Raw genomic sequence first — 24,542 nt, forward strand, 5'->3', positions numbered from 1 at the left:
GGCTTGTATCCACTCCAGCAGTGTCTGGCACACAGTAAGCACTTAAATACCACAATTATTATTATTCAAATAAATTATGGATACCTACCTAAGTGCTGTGGGGCTGGGGTGAATAAAGGGTACAAATCTAAGTACTAGGATAGAGAAGAAGGGAGAAGTAGGGGAAATAAGGGAGTAGTCGGGGAAGGCCTCTTGGAGGAGATCTAATTTTAATAAGACCTTGAATGTAAGGCCAGTGATGTTGTTGTCGTCTTATGCTGTCGAGTTGTGTCTGACCCATAGTGACGTCACGGACACGTCTCTCCCAGAACGCCCCACCTCCATCTGCTATCGTTCTGGTAGTGGATCCATAGAGTTTTCTTGGTAAAATTACGGAAGAGGTTTACCACTGCCTCCTTCCACCCAGTAAACTTGAGGCTCCACCCTCGACTTTCTCCCACGCCACTGCAACCCGGGCACAGGTGAGTTTTGACTTACAGCATTTTGCCTTCCACTTGCTAGCCACTTAGCCCAAGCTAAGAACGGAATGGATGTGTATCCTCTTGACTCTCTCTCTCCCATAGTTGGGACTGGTAGACTACTGGAAACTCTCCAGTTGCGACCCTTGGATGGGGAAGGGGATGGAGGGGGTGATGACATTCTGTTAGATATGAAGGGCAAGGGAGTTCCAGAACAGAGGTAGGATGTAGGCAAGGGGTCAGCGGATAGACAAGATCCAGGTACAGTAAGTAGTTTGGCATTCGAAGATTGAAATGAGCGGGCTGGGTGGTAATAGGATATTAGTGAGGTAAGATAGGAGGGGGCAAGGTGGTCTTTAGAATTCTGTTTGATGCGGAAGAGGATGGGCAATCACTGGAGGTTCTTGAAACATGGGGAAACAAGAACTATTCTTATTTTAGAAAAACAATCCAGACAGCAGAGTGAAATATGGAGAGGAGTCAGGAGAGACGGAAGGCTTATTTTAGCGATGTGAAAGTTGAATCGATAGGATTTGGTGACAGATAATATGAGGGTTGGATGAGAGAGATGGGTTGAGGATAATGCCAAGGATATGGACTTGTGATACAGGGAGGATGGTGGTACCGTCCACAGTGAGGGGAAAGGCATGAGGAGAACAGGGCATGGGTGGACAAAAGAGGAGTTCTGCTTTGGACATGTTAAATTTGAGCTGTCCGAGGGAAATGTCCCAAAGCACTAAGAGGAGAACACATTAAACATTAGGAAGTCTCATTGAACCTATTTAATTTTGTTGGAATTTCTATCAGTCGACCCTAGAATCAAAAAAAAGTTGTTCATGGCCCAGGAGGAAAAATATTTACATTTACTTCTCCCTCCTTAGATTTTCTCTGGTTCCTCTGTGGCTGTGGAAAGATTCTGGCTTGTTCCTTTCTCCTCTTGCAATAGAGACTTTCAATCTTGTAGGCCTCATGGACATTTTTTATATTTACTAAATTATCTCTGTCTGAGCTGAACATCCTAGAGTTTGAGTTGTCAGCAAAACCACCAGAGAAATAATAGGAAGGCTTCAAAGTGACTAATCCCTTGGACTGTGCCCCTTGTCTTGGCTAGACACCAAAAAAAAAAAAAGGAAGAAAAAAAGGAGGGAAAGGGAGAAAGAGGAAAAAATTCACCCCAATTCTCCACTCACTGCCTGAAATGTAAAAAGCATAAGCCTGGGGCATTTTTCAATAAGCAGCTTCACTTTCCCAGTGTGAAATACTTAGAGATTCCTTTTGAAAGTATTTGCATGCTTGATACCAATTATATATCTATGTAAATCCTTCTCTTTAATCGGCAGTCCCAGGGATCAGTGGAAACTATGTTGAGTGAGATAAATAGTTACCAAATTATAGGTAAGACGCCCTTTGAAAATTCACGGCAATAATTATTTAAATGAGTACATACACCTTATCACTTGCCTAGAATTTACTGGGAGTTTCTAAATTGTCCATTTTAGACTCCAATTTGCTCTCTCTTGCAAGCTGAATAAAGAATTGGGCAAAAAAAGCCATCCATTCTCTACCGTTAACCAAGAGGTCTCTAGTCACAAGCTTTAAATGAAAAGCAGAATAAATTAAATGTGTGACAGAGAAGATATGAGTTGGTAAAATTGTTTGATCCATATTTAAAGTGAAAACAGAGGAACTATACCTCTGATGTGGATATTGATCACTGGAAACAGGTTCCTAAATAAAGAGTATAGATCATGTCTTGCTTTTCCTAGAGCCAGAAAATTATTCTGACTCAGAAATCTGAGGAAATTCCTAAAAGCCATCCAAAAGATGAAGTCACACGCATGAAATACTGACAGCAGCACCAATTGGTTCCTTCAGCAAAATCACAATCTTTCTCAACGACAAAATATCAAATGGACCCCAAAAATACGAGTTTCCATAATATCTCGTACGATTAAGTTGGCAATATGCTCTGAGAGATAATCTATGCCTCTCCTGATGTTCGTCATTTCCCATGGCAATAAAAACTATGGAGGCAGAAATGATCCGTCAATAGCCTGGCTTTGAAAGGTGGAAACCCAAGCTGCAAAAGGCACGGTCTGGCAGAAGGAAGGAGCAGGAAAGAGGGGAAATATCAGAGGCAGTTGACAGGAATAGGCAGAGGACCTGGGATCTAATCCCGGCTCTGCCACTTGTCTGCTATGTGACCTTGGGCAAATCACTTTATCACTACTCTATGCCTTAGTCACTTCATCTATAAAGATCATCTTAGTTCATCTACAAAAGAGAAACAGTATGTCATAGTGGATAGAACACAGGCCTGGGAGTCAGAAGGTCATGGGTTCTAATCTCAGATCTGCTGCTTCTCTTCTGGGTGACCTTGGGCAAGTCACTTCACTTCTCTGTGCCTCAATTACCTCATCTGTAAAATGGGGTTGAAACTGTGAGCCCTATGTGGGACTGTGTCCAACCCGATTTGCTTGCATTCATTTGTTCAATCGTATTCATTGAATGCTTATTGTGTGCAGAACACTGTACTAAGCACTTGAGAAGTACAATTCAGCAACAGATAGAGACTAGGATTAGAACCTATGACCTTTGACTCTCAAAGCCTGAGCTCTTTCCACTAAGCCACACTGCTTCTCTAATGGCTATCCATCTCCCTCTGCATCAAACAGAAACTCTTTCTCATTTTTTCAAGGATGCCCACTAACTTCCTCCATTTTATAAGCCAACTATCTGCACCCACTACTCCCCAAGAACACTTTTTACTGTGTCCTCCCAACTCTGAACCTTGACTCATGCTATTCTCTGAGGGGGAAATCTCTTCCCACAGAACTCTTCCAGACTGCAGTCCTCCCCCTGTTCAGAACCTTCCTCAATCGTCCCTTCCTCCGGGAAATCTCCATTTCTTTTACAACTCTGTCAACTTCATCCTCAACACTTTTACAGTTCATTTCTACCTTTAGCCTATGTATATTTTTGTTTATCCCAACTCTCTCGTTTGTACTCCTTCCTGTTGTATCCTTGTTCTTCACCCGGTTCCCACTCTAAATAAATTAGGTTTGTTCACCTGTCCACCCCATTCAAATGTAAATTCCTGGAAGGCAGTAATCATGCTGATTTAATAGGTCTCCCAAGTGCTAATTACAGTACTTCAAATACAGTTACAATTCAGCAAACACTACTGATAATGATGATAGTGGTGGTTCTAGACTCCTTTTCTTCCCCATTCCAACCTCATGTGACCCTAATATAGGTAGGAAGAATATTTCCACTCTTCTCCAAGCCCAAGCATGGCTCAAGCCAGCTCTGTACTCACAATTCTCTAACATTTTCACACTAAGAAGCAGTGTCTCCTAGTGGAAAGAGCATGGGCCTGGGAGTCAGAGGACTTTAGTCCTTATCCCAGTTTTATTACTTGCCTGCTGTGTGGCCTTAGTGGCAGTCATTTAACTCCTCTGTGGCTCAGGTTCCTCATCTGTAAAATGGGGATTAAGCCTGTGATCTCCAAGCAGGACAGGGACTGTCTCCAACCTGATTTGCTTGTATCCACCCCAGCGCTTAGTACAGTGCCTGGCACATAGTTAAGCGCTTAGCCAATACCACAATTATTAATATAAATAGCCTGCTCTCCAGCCATGCAGCTCAAATATCACCCCTCCCCCCCAGTGGGGGGCAGGAATATCCTGCCCTCCAGCAGTGTGGCTCAAATATCACCTCCAGCAGCTGCAGGAATAGCCTGCCCTCCTGCCAGGCATGAATTTACTTCAAAGGGACAAAGCAGCCAGCCCTCCTCTAGGACCCAAGGGGAGAATCAACCTCAACACTGTCTTAATTTAATAATTATGGTATTTGTTAAGCGCTTACTATATGCCAAGCATGCTCTTCTAAGCACCAGGGCAGAAACAGGGTAATCAGTTTGTCCCACGTGGAGCTCACAGTCTCAATCCCCATTTTCCAGTTGAGGTACCTGAGGCACAGAGAAGTTAAGTGACTTGTCCAAGGTCACACAGCAGTCAAGCAACAGGGCTGGGATTAGAACCCACATCCTCTGACTCCCAATTTGAGAATTAGTAAATGATTGATGTGGATGGCTTATTAATGGAAAGTGTATGAGCTGGGTAAAGGTTAGAAATTGCCACATGAGTTATTGAAATATATTTCTTAACCATGGGGCAAAGAAACATACCTGGTCTCCCAAACTCCAGATAGATCACATCTATCTGGCACATGTACTGTCCAAGCGAGAATATACATGTCCCTCTCTAGACTGAGCTCGCTGTGGGCAGGGAATGTGCCTGTTTATTGTTATAGTGTACGTTCCCAACCTCTTAGTGTAATTAGTGCTTTCCAGTGCTCAATAAGTACGATTGAATGAATGAACTTGTCAAACAAAAAGTGTCCTCAGCCAAGTGTCTTCTGAAGCAGCATGGCTCAGTGGAAAGAGCCCGGGCTTGGGAGTTGGAGGTCATGGGTTCTAATTATGGCTCCACAGCTTGTCAGCTGTGTGACCTTGGACAAGTCACTTAACTTCTCTGTGCCTCCGTTCCCTCATCTGTAAAATGGGGATGAAGACTGTGAGCCCTACGTGGGACAACCTGATTACCTTGTAACTACACCAGCACTTAGAACAGAGCTTGGCACATAGTAAGAGCTTAACAAATACCAACATTATTGTTATTATTAGTGGCTAGATCATGGGCCTGAGAGTCAGAAGTCTCTGTGTTCTAATCCTGCCTGGCTCCACCACTTGTCCATCATGTGACTCCGGGCAAGTCGCTTAACTTCTTTGTGCCTCAGTTACCTCCTCTGTAAAATGGGGATTAAGACTATGAACCCCATGTGGCTCACAAACTGATTAGCTTGTATGCAACCCAGGGCTTAGTACAGTGACTGGCACATAGTAAGCATTTAAGAAATAACATTAAAAAAAAAAAAAGATTCAGCCTGCCCTGGGAAGATGCAAGAATGGATTCAAACACATCTTGGGTCCTAGTGAGATCTTCTCAGTGCCATGAGCAGTGTGCCAATTCAATCAATCAGTCACATCCTGGCTCTTCTCTCATCTCTCCGTCTGTTCATTCTCAGTGTCCTTCGCTGGCTCCTCCTCCCTCTCCCATCCCCAACTGTAGCTCTTGGTCCCCTTCTATTCTCTATTTACACCACTCCCTTAGAGAACTCATTCACTCCCACGGCTTCAACTATCATCTCTACGCAGTTGACAACCAAATCTATATCTCCTCCTCTGTTTTCTCCTTCCCTCCAGACTCGCATCTCCTCCTGCCTTCGGGACATCTTTACTCGGATGTCCTCCTGCCATCTCAAACTCAGCATGTCCAAGACAGATCTCATCTTCCCTCCCAAACCCTGTCCTCGCCCGAACTTTCCCGTGGACAGCACAACCATCCTTCCAGTCTCACAGGCCCCACAACCTTGGTGTCGTCCTTGACTCTGCTCTCTCATTCACCCCCACATCCGATCCGTCACCAAAACCTGCCGGTCTCACCTTCGTAACATCACCAAGATCGGCCCTTTCCTCTCCATCCAAACTTCTACCACTTCATTCATTCATTCATTCAATAGTATTTATTGGGCGCTTACTATATGCAGAACACTGTACTAAGTGCTTGGAATGTACAATTCGGCAGCAGAGAGAGACAATCCCTGCCCAATGATGGGATCACAGTCTAATCAGGGGAGACAGACGGCAGAGCAAAACAGAACGAAAACTTTAGTCACTGAACCTATCCCGACTGGATTACTGCATCAGCCTCCCTTCTGACGTCCCAACCTCCTGTCTCTCCCCACTCCGTTCCATACTTGACTCTGCTGCCCAGGTTATCTTTCTACAGAGACGTTCAGGGCATGTCATCCTCCTCCTCAAAAATCTCCAGGGGTGTCTGTCAACCTCTGTATCAAACGAAAACTCTTCACTATTGGCTTCAAAGCTCTCCATTATTTCGCCCCTTCTTACCTCACCTCGCTTCTCTCCTTCTGCATCCCAGCCGGCTCTCGTGCTAACTCTCTCACTGTTCCTCGTTCTTGCCTGTCCCACTGCCAACCCTAGCCTAGCCTGGAACACCTTCCCTCCTCAAATCCACCAAACAAGCGCTCTTCCCCCACTTCAAAGCCCTACTGAAGGCTCGCCCCCTCCAAGAGGCCTTCCGATATTAAGCCCCCTTTTCCTCGGCTCCCCCTCCCATCCACGTCACCTCGACTCACTCCCTTTGCCCTTTCCCCCACACCTCGCCCCGTGGCAATTGTGTATATATGTACATATCTATAATTATATTTATAGTGATGTCTGTTTCCTTGTTTTGAAGTCTCTTCCCCCTTTTAGACTGTAAGCCCACTGTGGACAGAGATTGTCTCTACTGGTAAATTGTACTTTCCAGGCGCTTGGTACGGTGTTCTGCACACAGTAAGCGCTTAATATATGCAAGTGAATAAATGAATGACCACTTATGGGCCGAACACTGTTCCAAGAATGTGAGAGGGTACAGTATAACAGAGTTGGTAGACACGTTCCCTGCCCAAGGGGAGCTTACTGTCTAGAGGGGACAATGGTCGGAATCTCGGCTTAACAAATCCTGGGAAAACATTTCTTTCCCGCTTAAAAAGCGGTCAAAATTTTCTTTACGTAAAAATAAAATTTAGCACTAAGCTGCTGATCGCTCGAAGAACCAACCAGTGGCTGACTCGTAACATCTGAGTCAACTTAGATTTTCTTTTTGACTCGTAAAAGGACAAGTATAAGGCAGCATAATGAAACCCTGGACAGTGTGTGGGATCTGGAGATGGTACTTTCGGCACCCCCTCTTCCCCTCCATTGCCCCTCTACTTCAAGCAACCAAACAGAGGTGATATCATTTCAGGATGTGTCTGAAAATATATATATATAAAAAAATATATATTTTTATGTCCAACCACCTGTGTGGCAGGAAAATCACAGGAAGCAAATAACCTCAGCCCTGCATGAGTCACTGTCACCAGAAATCTCACGAGGTAATGAAACCAATTCCACACTTTGCTGGTAGCCTGAAACGGGAGTGTGTATATTAAAAAAAAAAAAGGGGGTCCGAAGCATCCCACAACTGAGGCAAAGGGAAATTCCTGAATTGAAACCTAGACGTAAAGCTCGGTCTCCCTGGGTTCGTGTTTCTCAGCTATTTAATTGTTCTTCTGATTCCACATTCAGCCAGGTGTGCACAGCTCCACTGGGCTTCTAGAGCCCAAACTGAGATGGAATAAAGAAAATCATGACCAAGCAGCGAAAGGCTGAGATTCGAGCTGCAGGATGCCGCTTCCAAGAAATTTGAATTTTGATCTCTGACAAACAAGCCCTTCCAAATTCATCGGAGACTTCCCACGGCGAAGCTGCCAACTACGAGCAAGACAAAAATGGCTCTGCTAAGCTTCGGGACTGCCGGAAAATTAGAAACGTCGCTGGTGCAGAAGGCAACCAGCCTGCGGAAACCCGGAAATGTCAAACAGGATAAAATCTGGTGAGGTTGAGAAGTAGCATGGCCTAGTGGAAAGGGCACCACACTGTTCAAGTCAGGAGATCAGGGTTCTAATCCTGGCTCTGCCACCTGCCTGTTGGGTGACCTTAGGCAACTCAACTGGGCTGGGCCTCAGTTGCCTCATCTGTAAAAATTGGAAATACCTGTTCTTTGTCCCCCTTAGATTCATTCATTTATTCAATAGTATTTATTGAGCGCTTACTATGTGCAGAGCACTGTACTAAGCGCTTGGAATATACAATTCGGCAACAGATAGAGACAATCCCTGCCCACTGAGGGGCTTACAATCTAATCGGGGGGAGACAGACGGACCTAAACAAGACAACTTAATCACGATATATAGAATCAAGGGGGTGTACACCTCATTAATAAAATAAATAGGGTAATAAAAATATCTGAGCCCAGTGTGAAGCAGAGGCTGTGTCTACTCGGGTTGTATTGTATCTACTCCAGGGCTCACAACCATATTTGATGCAGAGGAAGTGCTTCACAAATGCTCCAGTTATTATTAGGTTTGGAGCAGGGCAGGGGCAGGTTGGGAGGTGGACTATAGAGTCTGAAGGCCAGTGTGGACTTCTGCTGTTAGAGAAGCAGCATGGCTCAGTGGAAAGAGCCCGGGCTTGGGAGTCAGACATCATGGGTTCGAATCCTGGCTCTGCCACTTGACAGCTGTGTGACTGTGGGCAAGTCACAACTTCTCTGGGCCTCAGTTACCTCATCTGTAAGATGGGGATTAAGACTGTGAGCCTCACGTGGGACAACCTGATTACCCTGTATCTATCCCAGTGCTTAGAACAGTGCTCTGCACATAGTAAGTGTTTAACAAATACCAACATTATCATTATTATTATTATTATTATTCTTCAGGCAGAGAGAGTCAAAGATGAGGCTTGGTCAGGGTGAATGGCTAACTGGTGAACACATCCAGGGATGATCCCATTGTTGGGTAGGGATTTTGTACTTTCCAAGCGCTTAGTTCAGTGCTCTGCACAGAATAAGCACTCAATAAATACAATTGAATGAATGAATGAATTTATGGCCTTGTGAATCTCAGGGATACCACAGCCATCAAACTACCAAGGCACTCAGCCAACCCTCACACCCACCTGACTTCCTGTCCTCAGTCTTTGTTTCATTATTATCATTAATAACAATAATAATAGTGGAATTTATTAGGTACTCACAGTAAAAGCTCTGGGATAGATAAAAAATTATAATGTCTCTCATGGGGCTCACATTCTAAGTAGGAGAGAGAACATGTATTGGATCCTCATTTTGCAGATGAGGAAACTGAGACCCAGTGATTTGCCCCAGGTCACACAACAGACAAGTGGTGGAGCTGAGATTAGAACCCAAGTCCTCTGACTCCCAGGCCCACGCTCCTCCCATTAGGCTCGTTTGTTTGTTTTAGGGTTCTTGTAAAGTGTTTACTATGTATCAAACACTGTTTTAAGTGCTGGGATAGGTACAAGTTCATTAGGTCATCACAGTTCCAGGACTGCACGGGACTCGAGGTCTTAAGTAGGTCATGCTGCTTCCCTGTTCTGAGGGGGACTCCCCACTGGCTAAGCAGGTTCCAAGAACATCACAAACATTCCTTCCTTTCTACTCTACTTCCAAGGCAAATGGGCTGATTGTAAACTGATCAAGGTCTGGGAATATGTTTATTAACCCTATTGTACTCTCACAAGTGCTCAGTACAGAGTAAAAGCTCAATAAATAGCATTGATTGATTGATTCTCAGACTTCCCACCACTGTCATATCTCCTAGACCAGAGAGAAGTTCTACTGGAGTCCAGTAAATTCTACTGGAGTCCAGTAAACTACAGCGGGGCAGAGATTGTGTTTACCAGCTCTATTGTATTTTATATTCTCAAGGGTTTAATAATAATAATGTTGGTATTTGTTAAGCGCTTACTATGGTGCAGACCACTGTTCTAAGCACTGGGGTAGACACAGGGTAATCAGGTTGTCCCACGTGAGGCTCACAGTCTTCATCCCCATTTTACAGACGAGGGAACTGAGGCACAGAGAAGTCAAGTGACTTGCCCAGTTACACAGCTGACAAGTGGCAAATTCGGGATTCGAACCCATGACCTCTGACTCCCAAGCCCGGGCTTGTTCCACTGAGCCAAGCTGCTTCTCAACTTAGTATGGTGCTCTTACCCTGTAAAGCACTCAGTGAATAACCATGGTTGATTGAGACTTCCTAAATTCCCCGACATCCCTTCCAATTCATTGTTATAATCCGGCTTCCTTTGGCCATGGGTCTCTTTCCTCGTCACCAAGAAGCTAGCTTATTTTGGTGGCAAAAGTTATCTCTAGTGCTGAAAGTAATAATAATAATAATAATAATAATAATAATGTTTAAGGGAAACAGGGACTGTGTCTAACCCAATTTGCTTGTATCCACCCCAGCTTTTAGAACAGTCCCGGCACCTAGTAAGTGCTTAATACCATAATAATTATTATATTATTTTCTCCAGCTCCCAGGTGGATAACAAGCATTTCAACCGAGTGGGAGATGCCACCTGGTATTTCTCCTGGGAACGAATCAGGTATCAGTCAGCACTTCCCAAATGCAAGTTCACCCAATGCGGATTCATGGATTTTATATCCTGAAGTCTTGCTTCAAGTTTCAGCATTTTGGACAAGATTTAATAAAAATTTTAATCCAATTTTTGTGCCAGGAAAGCCCGTATAAATCAACAGAAGCCCTGAAAAATTGAAAAGGCACACTTTTTTATTGAATCCATAAATCTACTAAGAACCTAGTGCTTAAAGAGCAATCCTGAGCATGTGTGAGCGTGTGTGTGTTTGGGTTTTAATAATTAGTCTGTGAATAGGGAAGGAAATGGGACCCAAGAGTCAGAGAACCTTATGTAAATCCCAGAACTAAAGGAAAATGCCCTAAGAAAAATTATTAAAAAAAAAAATACTCTGACCCTCAACAAAGTGATTTCATGGGTTTGTTTTTTGGGAGATTTAAAAAAATCTGATCAATGGGGTATGCATCCTAAAGGCAGGAGAGGAAAAAACACAATCAGAGACAGCCGCTGTAATATGGTAATCCTGCTAAAGAAATCTATTTTAAAAGAAAACATTTATCCTCTTTTGTTTCTCTGCTAGAAACTCTATGGGGGAACATTATTTAAAATAAAATGTATTAATTGAGTTCATCAAACAGATTAAACTATGTGAAACCTTCTCAAATTCACATATATTTTTGAGACCCTCATATATGAAGGGATTTGACAGGCAGTTAGGTGGGGGAGCAAAGATAGAGTTTAGAGGACAGTAGCTTCATGTGTATGCCATTACCGAGAATCCCCTTTCAATTCAGCTATTTTAATATATATATCACGGAAGAGGGCTGGTATATGATCTCCGATAATAAACCGGATCATCTGAAGGTGGAAAGTCGTAGACTGTAACTGTAGTCCTTTCCTGTACTGAAAAAAGAATCAACTGAATGTCTATTTCCTTTTCTGCTGTGCTGTGAATGGGCATAATGCACGCGGCTGCCGACAAAAGAAGATGGAGATGTGGTGATTGATTGGTGAGCCCTATCTGCCACTCACTCTGAGTTGCTTTCACTAAACCTGAATCTGAGTAAGAGGGAGGACCAGTGAATTTCTACCAGGATTTAAATATCACATTGTTATTGCTGTCAAGGATTGTGACTGCCAACTCTATTGTGTTTTCCTAGGTGCATAGTAAATACTCTGCACACAGTAAGTGCAGCACATCATGCCCTAGTAGATTGAGCACGGGCCTGGGAGTCAGAAGGACTTGGGTTCTTATCCCACCTCTGCCACCTGTCTGCTGTGTGACCTTGAAGTCACTTCACTTCTCTGGGCCTCAGTTACCTCATCCGTAAAATGGGGGTTCAGATACTGACTAAGGTCAACCTAATCAGCTTGTATCTACCCCAGTGTTAAGTACAGTGTCTGGCACATAGTAAGCGCTTAAATGTCTTTTTAAAGAGTGCTCAATAAAATACCGATTGTGCATTGGGTTAGAATTTTTTATTTTTATTTCTTTTACTTCTAAAAACCCTGGCACTTCCTGTGCCTGCCACTGGTTTAGAAGTAACCCTTCGATCACAGGTGTCTTATCTCCTTTGCTCAAGGACAATGACCCCACACCAGGGCTGCAGAAATAGTTCAAATGGGTGTTTTGTATCATATTCAGCTCTTGGGAAAGTACACAAAGTAATGAGTTACGTCACTTGCAGAATAGAGATGAAGACTATGAGCCCCATGTGGTTTCCAGTTTACGTACATATCTGTAATTTATTTTAATGTCCGTCTCCCCCTCTAGGCTATAAGGTTGTTGTGGGCAGGGAATGTGTCTGTTTATTGCTGTATTGTACTCGCCCAAGCTCTTATTACAGTGCTTTGCACAGAGTAAGAACTCAATAAGTACAACTGGAAGAATGATTGTGTCCTGTCCTTAAAGAACTTACAGTGTAATGGGGGAGAAAGACACGCCTCCCCCCCCCCCCAAAAACACTTTACAGATGGAGCACTAAAAATAAGCAAATGTATGTACCATTACGAATGGATGTAAATAAATGTGCATCCTAGGGTGGGTGGTAGAGTTTTCCAGGGTGGGTAGGGAGTAGGTAGGGAAGGCCAGTGGAAGATTATTATTATTATGAGACCTTAATTAAGAGAAGAAACTGTGGCCTAATGGATCTGGGGAAGAAGGAAGCTCCAGGCCGGGAGAAGAGGGAATTTGGAGAGTGGAGAGTTGGGTGATTTTTTTTTTTTTTTTTAGTGGTATTTGTTAAATGCTCACTATGTGCCAGGCACCATACTAAGGGCTGAGGTAGATACAAGCTAATCAGGTCGGACACAGTCCTTGTCCCATGTGAGGCTCACAGTCTTAATCCCCATTTTACAGATGAGGTACAGAGAAGTGACCGGTCCAAGATCACTCAGCCGACAAGCAGTGGAGCCGGGAGTAGAACCCAGGTCCTCTGACTCCCAGGCCATAAGGCGGCTAGTTTGGGAGGAATGAAGTAAGCATGGAGTGAACTAGCGGGCAAAGACAGAAGAAAGTTTAGCCATTTTCAGGAGAGACTTTGGGCCGAGTGGAAAGAGTTTTTGGTTGATGTGGTATGAGAAGGCAAAGTCAGTGTAAAATTTTGAGGAATGTTGTCTCCCAAGAGTCCTCTGCTACAACATACTTCTTGAAACTTCCTCAAAAAAAAAAAAAAACTGTAAGCATTTGTTGTGCTCTCCCTGCTTGTGTACGATCAGCTTTCAGTTTCCAATTCAACTTCTATCAAACCATCTTCTGAAGCAGTCCACCCAAAGAGATGTCATGCTGAGCACTGCCTCTGTGTTGTAGAGCTGCTTGAGTTTTAAGACCTCCGTGTTGGTGTTACTTCTGTTGGCTTTAAGATGGTGCCAGTGAAAGTAATCAAGGAGTCTTCTGAGCTAACTCACAACTCTACAGAAGACTTGAAACCACCATAACTTGCAAGACCCTCAGCTGAAACAAGGTGGTTCTTATAAGTCAAAACACTTATAAGTCAAAGTTCTTATAAGTAAATGTGCTTCCCAGATTTTAAAAGTGGCCATAAAAAGACAAGTGAAGCAGCATGAGATTAATTAAATATACATAGAGCATGATCGATCTACAGGCCCTTAAAGATTCATTAGCTCTCACTGATAGGGCTTGAATAAATCAGAATATATACAGCTGGCTTCAATGGGAGTTGCACATGTGCAAATAATGAGCAGAAACAGGACAGATAGTACAAAGGCAGCAGGTAGCTGGGAGAGTAAATAGGATTTCAGGAAAAGAGAAAAAAATCGGGACACACTCCCACCCACCAAAACAAACGGAAGCAGGGTAAAATCTCACACGTGCCTCACTCCTGAAGATGGCATTTGCACCGGGAAAGTTTAGGATGCTTCAACTTGACGGTTGGTGCAGATGGCCAAGGGGGATTTGAATGGGAAGCCATGACGGCCCCCTGGGGTGATGGCTAGTCATGTCAGCTCAGCTGGCTGAGGCTAAAGAAGGCCGCAGAATCAGGCTGTCAGCATTCACTCTACCACGCGGATCAAACAGTAGTGGAAGCCGTGCTCCATAGAAAGGGACAACAGGAGGATTAAAGACCCAGACACACTGAAACTCGGGTCCCCCCGCCCAATAAGTGTGGTATTTGTTAAAGGCTAACTCTATGCCAAGCACTGTAATAATAATAATAATAATAATGATGGCATTTGTTAAGCACTTACTATGTGCAAAGCACTGTTCTAAGCACTGGCGAGATTACAAGGTGATTAGGTTGTCCCACCTGAGGCTCACAGTCTTAATCCCCATTTGTCAGATGAGGTAACTGAGGCACAGAGAAGTTAAGTGACTTGCCCAAAGTCACAGCTGACAAGCGGCTGAGCCGGGATTTGAACCCATGACCTCTGACTCCCAAGCCTGTGCTCTTTCCACTTTCCACTCCGCCACGCTGCTTCTCTGTGCTGGAGTGGCTATAAAATAATCAGTCTGTACCGATCCCTGGAATGCAGAGCTCACGGTCGAAGGGAAAGGAAGAAGAGCTATTGAATTGTCATTTTACAGGTGAGGAATCGCAGAAGTGAAATGATTTGCCCAAGATTACACAGCAGACAAGTGGCAGGGCCAGGATTAGAACACAGATCACCAAGCTCCCAGGCTTGTGCTCTTTCCTTTAGGCCATGCTGCTTCTTTATGATTCACACTGTCTCATTCTGACTCAAAATAATGCACATAGAGGAACAGTTGAAAATAGCCAAGAGCCAGGACCCAAATCGTGTCATTTTGCATTTGGAAGCAGTGTGGCCTAGTGGAAAAAGCAGGGGGCTATGAGTCAGAAGAGTTGGGCTCTAATCCTGGCTTTGCCACTTGCCTGCTGTGAGACCTTGGGCATCACTTAACTTCTCAGTGATTCAGTTTCTTCAATTGTACAGGGGGGATTCAATACTTAGAATGTTTGCCCCATGTGTGTCCGACCTGATTAACTTGTATCTAGTGCAACTCTTAAAACACTGTTTAGCACATGGCAAGTGCTTGACAAACACCATTAAAAACAAAAAACAAACAAAAACACTTGCTATACGTGGCTTCGTTACTCCGGAAATGTAGAGGGAATAATTTCTGAAACTTTCTAGTGGTTCTGGAAAGTTTCCTCCCAAAATCTATCCCGTCTCAATATCGACCTCCTCCGGTCATCTGCTTCCCACCCTGTCCCTTTCTTCTTTATCAAAACACTTACGCTCTCCCCTCTTTCCTCCCATCTTCAAAGGTTCACTTTTCAATGGCCTCTTCCCCACTGTTCTCAAACATGATCAGGTACCCTTAGGCTAAGAAAAAACCCTCCCTTGACTCCAAGGCTCCCTGCACCCCACCTTTCTCCCACCACCCTTTCCAAATCCCTTGGAAACCACCTCCTCATCGAACAAACTCCTCACTAGGTTTTAAAGTACTCAGCAAGTCCACCCCCTTTTACCTCAACTCCCTGATTTCCTACTACAACCCAGCCCACATGCTTCACTCCAACACCACTCTACTCACTGGACCTCCATCTCATCTTTCTCACTACTGACCCCTTAACCACGATCTCTCTGGCCTCAAATCCCCCTTATCATATGACAGAGCAACCCACTTTCCATCTTTTAAAGTGTTTTAATTTTTTTTTTAAGTGCTTACTTCCGTGCCAGGCACCATTCGAAGGACTGGGGTAGATACAAAATAATGAAATTGGACACAGTCCTTGCCCCACATGGGGCTCACGGTCTTAACCCCTATTTTACAGATGAGGTAAATGTGACGCAGAGAAGTGACATGACTCGCCCAAGGTCCCACAGACGACAAGTGGAAAATCTGGGATTAGAAACCAGGATTTAACTCTGAGGCTCGGGCTCTAGCCATTAGGCGGCACTGCTTCTCTGTCACTGTTTGCACCTTCAAAACCGTTTTAAAAATCACATTTCCTCTAGGAGATGTCAGCTAAGCCCTCATTTACTCTACTCCATCTCCCTTCTGCATTACCTATGTACTTGGATCTGTAACCTTTAAACACTTGATATCAACCCACCTTAAGCCCCACAGCGTAATTCATTTTAATCTCTCTCTCTATACCGTAAGCTCGTGGTGGGCAGACAACATGTCTACCAAATCTGTTGTACCCCACTCTCTCAAGTACTTAGTACAGTATTCTGCAACAGTGCCTGGCACATAGTAAGTGTTTAACAAATGCCATTATGATCATTATTATTACGGCTAGTATTCAAATGCTATTGATTGATTGAATCTAGAAATGAAGGTTGGTCCTTAAAATTCCTTAGTAATTTAGAACTCTGAATTTAAGGTTGTAGTCAGGGAGCCCAAGGAAAAAAAAATCATTAAAGGTGGACTTCTTTCCTTTCACTTTCGATTCCTGGCATTTCTTCAAGCTGTTGGGAGGTGGGTAAAGGGCAAACAACTAACCAGAGGCTCCATTCTGTTAGACTGAAACAAGATCGCTTTTAAATGCATTTTTCACTCAGGAAAACCTAGCTTCTTTTAACAAGACTAATGGAAAAAGCAGATTAAATGATTTAGATAGAAATGAACAAGCCAAGATATTCAGGAAGCAAGCAGCCCTTGAAGCTTTTAAGATTGCTAAATAGAATTCATATCCATTGAGAGAAAACTAAAGGGCTAATATTTATTAATATAAAGAATTGTAGTTCGCCTGAGGGTGTACAATCCTTGTTCCTAGTAAAGTCAAACCTCCTAGAACCTGCAAGTTCTAAACCAATCAGGTCTTAATCCTGGAGTCTAAAGGCTATTTACCAGTTTCTACAACTCCATCAAAATCTTTCTTCTTTGAATAAGGAGGAATGGAGATTTTTCCTAATGGCCTTTTATCTACTGGATGAAATGCACTACAGTTAAGATATCACATGATCATTTTCAAACAACGAAGGATGCATGTCAACACTTTGGAAAGAAAACCCTATTCTTCCCAAAGAAAATTCCATGAATATTATAAAGATACATGTCTATAGCCAAAGAGCAGCAAACAGTTGCAGCCACTGGACAGCTACGGAATAATTTTAGCTCCTGTTTTTTGATGGAGTGGTACTGGGCCTCATTCTCTCATCTCACCACTGACCCCTGGCCCGTGTCCAGTCTCTGGCCTGGAATGCCCTCCCTCTGTAGTGAGCCCTCAACAAGATGTCTTACTCGTGACTCTTTGTGATCCTGTGAACAACAAAAAAGAGACTGGTGAAGGCACTGATGGGCTCTAAGGCAGGTGATTGCAGGCCTGTGGGGCGGAGCATGGAGGGAGGCATGGCTTTCTCTTACTGCTCTACCTGGTAACGAGACTGGACCCATCAATGACTACCACATAGAGCCACAGCTGCGACACCTAAGGCAGATAAAAGGCACTCCTTTCGAATCGTGAGGAAGCACGTAGAGGAGAAACAAGAAGAAGAAGCAAGCAAGAGATCAAGCATTCAAGCAGAAGCAGCAGGAAAGCAGCACTGGAAAGCAGCAGAAGGCAGCAGCACTTGGAAGCAGAAAGAAGCAGCATTGGCGGAACGTGCTCCCTTGACCAGCAAACTGGTATTGAACCCGTGGTGGAGTGGAGTGAGAGTGTGTATGTGTCACTCCTTTGCACGTTGGTAAAACTAAATTAAAAAAAAAACTTTCCACAGTAACTTTGGTGATCAGAGGTGTGGTTTGACTCTACTACGTGTCACCAAGGCTCCCCAGGTCCAGGAAGGTCCTGGTTGGTACGAGCCTGGGGCTTGCAACGAATCCGACCCACCTTCAAAACTTTAGTGAAGGCACATCTCCTCCAAGAAGACTTCCCAGTCTAGGCCCCTCACCTTTCCTCTTCTCCCACTCCCTTCTGTGTCAACCTGACTTGCTCCCAGCCCCACAGGACTTATTACAGATCTACAATTTATTTGTATTGACATTTGTCTCCCCATTCTAGACTGTAAGCTCACCGTGGGCAGGGAGTGTGTCTGTTTATTGTTGTACTGTACTTTCCCAAGGGCTTAGTACAGTGCTGTGCATACAGTAAGTCCTCAATAAATACGATCGAATGGATTTTATTCCCTTTCCATTCTGCAGAAAACTTTGCTATACAGACAGAATATGTTCTAGGGGAAAAACATACCCATGTTGATCTTGGTAAACGGAACCAAGTTGGAATTCTCTCTGGATAGGCAGTAATAATAATAATAATAATAATGTTGGTATTTGTTAAGCGCTTACTATGTGCAGAGCACTGTTCTAAGCGCTGGGGTAGACACAGAGGAATCAGGGTGTCCCACGTGGGGCTCACAGTCTTCATCCCCATTTTTTTTTTACAGATGAGGTAACTGAGGCACAGAGAAGTGAAGTGACTTGCCCACAGTCACACAGCGGACAAGTGGCAGAGCTGGGATTCGAACTCATGACCTCTGACTCCCAAGCCCATGCTCTTTTCCACTGAGCCACGCTGCTTCTCATGGGCACTGAGCCTGGAATTCTATACTGCCTCTTCCCATGTCATCTAACCCCAGGATAACTGGCCCATGCTAAACCACAAAGAATTAACAAGGCTTCGTTTAGACTGTGAGCCCGTTGTTGGGCAGGGATTTTCTCTATCTGTTGCCAAATTGTACAATCCAAGCACTTAGTACAGTGCTCTGCACATAGTAAGCACTCAATAAATAGGATTGAATGAATGAAAGTTGGACACAGTGTTAGCCTCAGCTTTCCCAGTCAACTCCAATCTAAAGCATCATGGTGTAGTGGCTAAGCGCAAAGGCCTGAGAGTCATCAGACGGTCATGGTTTCTAATCCAGACTCCGCCACTGGTCAGTGCAGACACGGTCCCTGTCCCAAGTGGGGCTCACAGTTTAAGTAGGAAGGAAAACAGGAATTTGATCCCCAGGCTTCAGGTGGGGGGCTCTACTAAGGACAGGAGGACTAACTCCCAAACAGAAAGAACCCCTTGTAGTTTAGCTCTGTCCCAAAACACACACCTCCAGCATCCCCACCCCTCAGTTTCCTTTAAAGCTACTTCCTAAAGTCATCCCCACATTGAAAATTTAAAAAGTTATTTATTTATATTTATGGCTATCTTCCTCTCTAGACTGTAAGCTCATTGTGGGCAGAGAGCATGTCTGCCAACTCTGTTGTACTATAATGATGGCATTTGTTAAGCGCTTACTATGTGCAAAGCACTATTCTAAGCGCTGGAGAGGCTACAAGGTGGTGTGGTTGTCCCACATGGGGCTCACAGTCTTAATCCTCATTTTACAGATGAGGTAACTGAGGCACAGAGAGGTTAAGTGACTTGCCCAAAGTCACCCAGCTGACAAGCAGCGGAGCGGGGATTTGAACCCATGACCTCTGACTCCCAGGCCCGGGCTCTTTCTGCTGTACTCTCCCAAGAGCTCAGTACAGTGCTCCGCACATAGTAAACTCTCAATAAATACCATTGATAGGGACACAGTTCGACAGACTTGACAGACATGACCCCTGCCCTTAAGAAGCTTACAGTGTAGTAGGACACAATTAGTTTGAGAGTAACAACTAAAAGCAGCCATCTAGAGCTTGCTAACTTTTTTCAGGACCAAGTCAGAAGCCCAGGGAATCAGTTCTGAGACCAGCTCTATTCAATACCTTTCCTGACCGTCTCAGACATGCTCATCGTCTTTACCTTGATACTTCATCGTATGGGGTTGCTAATAATTTAGAAAGTAGAAATCAGATTTTACATCACCTGGACAAATTAGACAAGTACAAGGTAAACACATCTGAGGACAAAAACCAAATACAAGTAGTGGGTGGGGAAATTGGTCAGGCCCAAATGCAGAAGAAAATGACCTGGGGGTCATAGTTGACCAGAAGCTGAATATAATTGAACTGGGATGAATAAACACCCGTAAGATAGGAAAGTGACAGGAAATGGTTTTTCTATGCACTCTTTCCTGTCAAAGTCTTATTAGAGTAATTTTAACCACCAGCCTCCAAATAGGATGTAAACAAGAGAGGATCCAGACAGGAGCAACCAAAACAAAAGAGTGGAAATTTCGTTCCATGAGAAAAAATGAAAGACATTAGGTTTGTTTGGTTTGGAGAATGGATAACTAAATGGGCCAGACACTGGGTCTGAAAAGATTTTCCTGCATTTACTCCAGTCTTTAGCTTAGCACTTGCTCATAATAAGCACCCACGAAAAGCAGTGAGGCTCAGTGGAAAGAGTCCAGGCTTGGGAATCAGAGGTCATGGGTTTGAATCTCAGCTCTGCCACTTATCAGCTGTGTGACTTATCACTTCACTTCTCTGTGCCTCAGTTACCTCATCTGTAAAATGGGGATTAACTGTGAGCCTCATGTGGGAAACCTGATTACCCTGTACATACCCCAGCACTTAGAACAGTGCTCTGCACATAGTAAGCACTTAAATACCAACATTATTGTATTTTTACAATATATACTGTAAAAAATAGTAATAGCTGACACCAACCTGCCTCCAAAGCCCACTACAGCAAGTTATCTTTGACTCCCCACTCTCAACTTTAACACTCAGTCTTTTGCTAATTCTTGTCAGAATTTCCTCCACAATATGTCTTAGAACTGTTACTTCCTCTCCACCCAAACCCCTCATCCAGGAAGTTACATCCAGACAATAATGCATTACTAGCCTCCTCAGTGGTCTCCCTGCCTCCTGTCTCTCTCCAGTCCATGTGTCACACTCTACTGCCCAGATCATTTTCCTAGAGTGGCATTTTGTACATCTCCCCCACTTCTCAAACACCTCCAATGGCTGCCCATTCCTCTCCACAGCAAGCGAAGTCCTGACATTGAGTGTGAGAGTTTGAGTAGAGTGGAGTGTCTTGAATCCAATTCCTCTTAGGTGAACATAACCTTCATATTTGCTCTCTCCTGCCTCTGTTAATGATGATGATGATAACAATAATAATAAAAATAATTGTGGTATTTGTTAAGCACTTACTATGTACCAAGCACTGTTTAAGGACTGGGGTAGATACAAGGTAATCAGGTTGGATGCAGTTCCTGTTCCACATGGGGGTCACAATCTTAATCCCCATTTTAGAGATGAGGTAACAGGCACAGAGAAGTAAAGTGACTTGCCCAAAGTCACCTAGCGGATGAGTGGCAGATCCTGGATTAGAATCTGTGTCCTCTGACTTCCAGGCTGGCGCTCCTTCCATTAGGCCATGCTGCCTCTCTGATCTCTTGTGCATTCCCTTCCTCCTGTTTGCATCTTCCTCCTACTTCTAATCAGCCACACCATCACTCTATTCTCCAAGGCCCTTCTGAACCCCCACCTCCTTTAGGTGGCTTTCCCCACATGTGCCAACACCGTGCAGTCAACACCACCCTGTACACATCGATCTATAGACTATGCTTTTTCAGCACTTATCCACATAGCCATCTTTCCAGTCTCTTCTTCCTCACATTTTTAATGGTATTTGTTAAACACTTACTATCTGCCAGGTTTATCATACTAAGTGCTGGGGTAGATAGGTAGATAGTCCATGTCCCACATGGGGCTCACTGTCTTAATCCCCATTTTACAAGTGAGAGAACTGAGGCACAGAGAAGTTAAGTGATTCGCCAGTGGTCACACAGCCGATAAATGCCAGAGCTTGGATTAGAATCCTGGTCCTTCTGACCTCCAGGCTTGTGCTTTATCAATTAGGCTATGCTGTTTCCCATCTGTAAACTTATTTTAGTGTCTATCTATTCCAATAGATTCATTCATTCAATAGTATTCACTGAGCACTTACTGTGGGCAGAACACTGTACTAAGCACTTGGGAGAGTATAATAAAGTCACAGTCCCTGCCCAGAAGGAGCTTATAGTCTAGAGGAGGAGACAGACATTAGTAGAAATAAATGACAGATATGTACATAAGTGCCGAGGGGCTGGAATGGAAGATGAATTAAAGGAGCAAAATTGGTGTGACATAGAAGAGAGTGGGAGGAAAGAGGAAAGGAGGGCTCCTCGAGGGCAGGAATTATGTCTACTAATTGTTTTGTACTCTCCCAAGAACTTAAATACAGTAGACTCTCAAAAATATACTCTCGACTGAAAAATTACCATCATGGTGTTGTATATTATTGGAGTAGGCTGTCAGACTCTAGATTGGAGGGTGGACAACATGGCAGGGTAGGGACACATCCTGTCAGTGGAAAATGCTCGGTTAGAATCGCTTTTCCTCATGAAGTTCCAAGCTCACTGACCCCAGTGTTGAAAATCATATTTTGCATCCCATTTCTGAACAAGTAATGAAATATTAATAGGTTTCTAAAGTAGCCGGGCATCAAGTGCATCGTTATGCTGTTGCTATTCAAGGAGATGCGATTGACAACTCTTGCTCCACAAGAAATTCTCTGAGAAGTTATCTTGTCTCAGCTCTCCGTCTGCCTCTTCAGCTAAGGAGCTCCCCTGACTGAAAATGGAGGTTCTAGAATGTGCCCTTATCTTATAATGTGTGATCTTAGCTCGCCTTTCTATCAATCAGTGGTATTTATTGACCACTTAATAATAATAGTATTTGTTAAATGCTTACTATGTGCCAAACACCGTTTTAAGTGCTGAGGTAGATGCAAGATAATCAGGTTGGACGCAGTCCCTGTCCTGCATGAGGCTCACAGTTTTAGTCATTTCACAGGTGAGGGAACTGAGACACAGAAAAGTTAAGGACTCGCCCAAGGTCACAGCAGATGGGTGGCGGATTAGGGATTAGAACTCAGGTCCTTCTGACTTCCAGGCCTTTGCTCCATCCACTAGGCCATGCTGCTATATTGTACACAGTGCGCTGTACACAGTAAGTGCTCAATCAGTACCATTGATTGATTGTCATAGTGCAAATTCCTGATTCCCTGGAGGTGGGTCAGACCAGCACAACACTGAACCCAGCCAGGCTCAAAATTCTAGCTGTATCGATCGCTCAACAGTAACGAATCTCAGAAATGAGTTAATAATACGATGGTATTTATTAAGTCCTTCCTTTGTCCCAAATACTGTCCTAAGCATTCGGGTCGGGAGCAAGAAAGGGTAGTTTTATTTCCATTTAATGCATGAAGAAACTGAAACCCAGAGAAGCTGAAGTGACTTGCCCAATGTCTCCCAGCGGGCAAGGGGCAGACCAGGAATCTCCTCTCAATCCTGTGCTCTTTCCACTTACTCGGTGCAGAACATGGTACTAAGTGGTTGGAAGAGTACAACAGAATTGGTAGGCACAATCTCTGCCCACAAGAGTCTACTGTCTAGAGGGAGAAAAATACTGAATTAAATTCCAGGTAGGGGGAATGACATGGTGTAAGGACATGCACATAAGTGCTGTGGGGCTGAGGGTTGAATGAAGGTCAAGTGCTTTAATGGGTACAGATCCGACAACACGGGTGGCCCAGAAGGGAGAGCGAGTTGGGGAAAATGATGGCTTAGTTGGGAAAAGCCTGTTGGAGGAGATGTGATATTAGGATGGCCTGTGGTGGGTCTCTAACTGATGGGACCAAACGTGTTATTTCTAAGAGGCATTTAGGTGAGAAAGACCAAGGGTTTCTAACACTTGTGATTTTTACAAAGATACACAAACACTCAGGGAATGTGGCTTTAGATGATTGTGCAGATTCTTTTCGCTCACCAGACTATATACTTCCCAAAGGCATTGTGGTCAGGGAATGGGTCTCTTCAATGTCATATTGTACACTCCCAAGTGCTTAGTACAGAGCTCCGCACACAGTAAACGTTCAATACATACGATTAAATGAAAAGGATATGTCTTCTATTTTTTTATACTCTTCCAAGCACCTAGAACCAGTGGTCTGCACATATCCACTGTGCATAAATAATTGATCCTCTACATAGATCCCCAGAGAACTTTCTCTACTTGTCAAGGAGGATATCACATCAAAAGGATTTTCACTGTAGGCACATCTTCCCAGGATCCTCTAGTGGAAACTCCTAGCATTTGAGCAGCTTTGCTGTAGTTTTATGGATGGAAATTAAGGGCTCACTAGGGTCCATACACTCTGCTGTGCCATGGATGTGGGTAGACACAAGACCATATCTGATGCAGTGTCTGCCCCACATAGTCTCACAGTGTAAAAATAATAAAAATAATAATAATAATGATGGCATTTGTTAAGCGCTTACTAAGTGCTGGGGTAGATACAAGGTAATCAGGTTGAACTCAGTCCATGTCACTCATGGGGCTCACAATCTTGGTCCCCATTTTACAGATGAGGTAAGTGAGGCATAGAAAAGTGAAGTGACTTGTCCAAAGTCACACAGCAGACATGTGACAGAGCTAGGACTAGAACCCATGATCTCTGACTCCCGATAGGGAGTGCAGGTAGCTTACCCCCCATTTTACAACAGTGGAAAGTGAAATCCAGACAGATCAAGTGACTTACCCAAGGTCACAGAGCAGAGTTGCAATTAGAGTCCATGTCTTCTGATTCCCCAACCCCATAGCCTTTTAGCTAGGCCTCGATGCCTCTTTTGGTCTTGTCAAAGTGTAACAAAAGGGGAATGGGCAGGAG

At 44.0% G+C, this 24,542-nt stretch overlaps 1 long non-coding RNA gene across 1 annotated transcript; it reads left to right on the forward strand.

The window, feature by feature from the left end:
- Positions 1-420: 420 nt before the first annotated feature.
- Positions 421-10,791, forward strand: LOC114811347. The gene is made up of 3 exons (XR_003759035.1): positions 421-461; positions 7,657-7,963; positions 10,468-10,791. It is a non-coding gene; the product is annotated as an uncharacterized LOC114811347 (long non-coding RNA).
- Positions 10,792-24,542: the final 13,751 nt, after the last annotated feature.

This window comes from Ornithorhynchus anatinus, chromosome 4 (assembly GCF_004115215.2).
Source record: "Ornithorhynchus anatinus isolate Pmale09 chromosome 4, mOrnAna1.pri.v4, whole genome shotgun sequence".
NCBI classification, from domain to species: domain Eukaryota; kingdom Metazoa; phylum Chordata; class Mammalia; order Monotremata; family Ornithorhynchidae; genus Ornithorhynchus; species Ornithorhynchus anatinus.